Genomic DNA, 4,204 nt, shown 5'->3' with positions numbered 1-4,204 from the left:
TGTGAATGGTGACTGCAGCCATGAAGTTAAAAGATGCTTGCTTCTTGGAAGCAAAGCTATGACCAACCTAGATAACATATTAAAAAGCAAAGACATTGCTTTGCTGACAAAGGTCCATATAGTCAAAGCTATGGTTTTCCCAGTAGTCATGTATGGATGTGAGAATTGGACTATCAAGAAATCTGAGTGCCAAAGAATTGATGTTTTTGACCTGTGGTGTTGGAGAAGACTCTTGAGGGTCCGTTGGACTGCAAGGAGATCCAACCAGTCCATCCTAAAAGAAATCAGTCCTGAATATTCATTGGAAGGGCTCATCCCGAAGCTGAAGCTCCAATACTTTGGCCACCTGATATGAAGAACTGACTCATTGGAAAAGACCCTGTTGCTGGGAAAGATTGAAGGCAGGAGAAAGAGACTACAAAGGATGAGATGATTGGATGGCATCACCATCCTGATAGACATGGGTATGAGCAAGCTCCGGGAGCTGGTGATGGAGAGAGAAGCCTGGTGTGCTATAGTCCTTGGGGTCGCAAAGACTGAACTGACTGATTTCATGGTTATCTCCATAGTTTTCTTTGTATTTCACCATTTGGACATTTTATTATTTGCTTCTATCAGTTTATGTTGGGTTTTATTTGCTTTTCTATCATCTTTTCCTGAAAACCTTGAGAGTAGTCTATCAACCTTTTTTCTTCATTAAGTATTTTAAAAGATAAATTTCCTTCTATGTGTTATTTTAGCTGCATCTCATGAATATTTATATAGTGTGCTCTCCCAACATTTACTTTCAAAATATCTTCTAGCATCCACTGTAATTTTTTTTTTAACTTCAGTTCAGTTCAGTTCAGTCACTCAGTCGTGTCTGATTCTTTGCGACCCCATGAATTGCAGCGCACCAGGCCTCCCTGTCCATCACCAACTCCCAGAGTTTACTCAAACCCATGTCCCTCGGGTCAGTGATGCAATCCAACCATCTCATCCTCTGTCGTCCCCTTCTCCTCCTGCCCCCAATCCCTCCCAGCATCAGGGTCTTTTCCAATGAGTCAACTCTTCGCATGAGGTAGCCAAAGTATTGGAGCTTCAGCTTCAGCATCAGTCCTTCCAAAGAACACCCAAGACTGATCTCCTTTAGGATGGACTGGTTGGATCTCCTTGCAGTCCAAGGGACTCTCAAGAGTCTTCTCCAACACCACAGTTCAAAAGCATCAATTTTTCAGTGCTCAGCTTTCTTCACAGTCCAACTCTCACATCCATACATGACCACTGGAAAAACCATAACCTTGACTAGATGGACCTTTGTTGGCAAAGTAATACCTCTGCTTTTTAATATGCTATCTAGGTTGGTCATAACTTTCCTTCCAAGGAGGAAGCATCTTTTAATTTCATGGCTGCAATCACCATCTGCAGTGATTTTTGGAGCCCAAAAAATTAAAGTCTGACACTGTTTCCACTGTCTTCCCATATATTTCCCATGAAGTGATGGGACCAGATGCCATGATCTTAGGCTTATTTAAAGTTAGAAGATTTAAATATGTATCAAATATTTGGGAGTTTCTAGAGATATCTCTTTGCACTTGATCCATATCATTTTCATTTTGGTCAAAAAATAAATTGTGTATAATGTCAGTTTTCTTCAATGTACTAAGACTTTTTATGCACAAACAAATTGTATGTGTCTGCGTGTGAGGGTGTGACTGGAGCCTCGGCTGTAGGTCTGGGTACAGGCTGCAGGTACCTGGGGAGCACTGTGCGCTTGATGCGCAGAAGTAGGTGGTTGAGTCTCCAGGCAAGGCAGTTGTGATGTGCAATGAGAGCTGTCTGGCACTCTTATTTAGGAAAACTTCCCTGTGAATCTTCCCTCTTCCATTTCATTCACAACCGAATGTATGGCTATCAAGAATGCAGGGCCTTTATAGGGGGTATTGCCAGTACTATAGGAAGTAGTAAAAAAAAAAAAAAAAAAAAGATTCTCATAACTACAGTTCAGAATGGAAATCTCTCCTTCCTGGACTGTCAAAGATTAAGGGCTCTCTTTCACCTGCTCTTGGTCACTTTTTTCCTCCTGTTGGCCACTCACCCCCACTTAAAGAGATAAAAAGCCATCAGTTCCACAGACATATGTTTATTTCTTAAAGTTTCTATCTGCATGAACTTGTTTGTAACCCAGTTTTCCCAGTCCCCCTAATTAATGAGATATCCTAGGTTTTCTCCTCCGCAACTCACAGCCCAGTTGAAGCCACAGAATCATAAGCGATGCTCCCAGTATCTTGTCCATTGTTTCTGGCACCAGTGCCCAGTGGCAACTCCAGTTCCTCTTCTGCGCTTCTCAGCCAGCTAGAGCTCTGACTTTAAGTTCACACCTGCTTTTATTCTTTCAGTAGGCCCCACCCTCTCACAAGTGCTTTCTTTTAAACCCCTAGCTCAAAAGTAGTATTTCTCATTCTGTGCTAAATTAGAATCACTGAAAATTAAATTCATTGGGAACCTGAAATGACCCCCTACAAGGATAAAAGTGCAGGTGAGAATTTCTCTCACACTATCCCCTTCTTCCTTTTCCTTACCCCTCCTAGAAGGCTAAAAATCATGTATCAGGACAGTTTGATGTTTTAATAGGACTAGTGTTATTTTACAATGGGGAAGAGAGAGACTCCCATGAAGTCACAAGATTAGTATGTAGGGAGCATTTCTTTTTTATTACAAATACTAATTAAAGTCTATTGAGGATACACAAGGGGCATAATATATCATTACGAGCAAAGTTTATGGAGCAGAACATAAAGATACATAGTCCTTTTGCCCTGATGGAATTTACATTTTAACACCATCGTTCGGGGTTTCCACACTTTACATGATCCTAAGAATTAATAAAATATAATTAGATCAATTTCAATTTATACTTCTTATAAAATATAAATCAGGCAAATAAAATGTTTCCAGAATAAGCATGGAGAAAATAAATTGAGAAGCACTGGAATAATTTGTTCTGGAGAATCTTTTGTCTCCAAATAGATAAGATTAGCTAGGAAAATTCTGCAGAATTCAAAAGATATGGGACCATGATCATTCAGTAATGAAACATTTTTGACAGTTCTCATACTGAGTTACACCTTATTCTCACAGGTAAAATACAAAAATGTTAAGAAACAATTTGGCTTTAGAGGTCAACACATCAGGGTATAGAAACAGAAATTAAGGAGCTCATTTTTTTTTTTAAGGGTTTCTGTTCTCTGTATTTGATGTCATCTCAGACACTATCAAAGAAAAACATCATCACAGTTCAACAGGAGACAATAATAACCATTCCCACTCCTCAATCTAATTCCATCTACTCCAGCTCTCTAAGGGGATTTTTTATTGTTTGTTGAATTTTTGGTGTGTTTTATTTTTTATTTATTCATTCATCCATGCATGTCTTCAATATATATTTACTAGTGCCTAAAACGGTCATCCTTGGGTCTCATTCAAGAAAGAAACAGAAGTAGCAATCTTCAGTCAACCTGCTCCCAATACAAGTGCATTCAGATAAAAGCTACTAAAGAGAAATGTGTTTCTATATGATGGACCCAAGAAAATGATAATGGGCTCACTTCTGGACTCAATCAGAGTAGTTCTGATGGAGGAGTTGCTTGAACTGGAACTTACACTATATTTCTTAGTAAAGAATGGGGTAAGGGAATTCTGGCACTGATTAACTTAGTATGATTTAAGTCTGGGGTATATCTGGGTGAAAACATTATAAATTTATATTAGAGAAACTAATATGGCCTTAATGCCAAAGGATAAAACATGCTGTTCAAAGAAATATTAATTTTCAAAGCCATATTTTTCAAACTGTTAGATTAAAATATACAGAGATACTATTTAGGTAGATGGATAGATACCTACTTACATATAAGATTCAGAGATGTAAATTGAAGCAAAGTTGGAGATAAAAGTTTAAGAGATATTTAAAGGATTCTTTCTGGCTAGTTGAAGAATCTGTATATGTGGGACAAAAGTTAATTGTCCCTGAAGCAGTGTTGCCCCTCTGCGGCCATGTAAAGATATTACTCAATGATTTGATATAGCTTCTTGAAATGGGGAAAAGACTAAAATCAGAACATTTTCTCACAACGTATACAAATATAAACTCAAAATGGATTAAATACCAAAATGTAAGACCTGAAACTTTTAAAACTTGAGAAAGAAAATATAGGCAGTATGC

Source organism: Cervus elaphus, chromosome 12 (assembly GCF_910594005.1).
Source record: "Cervus elaphus chromosome 12, mCerEla1.1, whole genome shotgun sequence".
In the NCBI taxonomy this organism is placed as follows: domain Eukaryota; kingdom Metazoa; phylum Chordata; class Mammalia; order Artiodactyla; family Cervidae; genus Cervus; species Cervus elaphus.
This window is presented reverse-complemented; position numbering follows the sequence as displayed.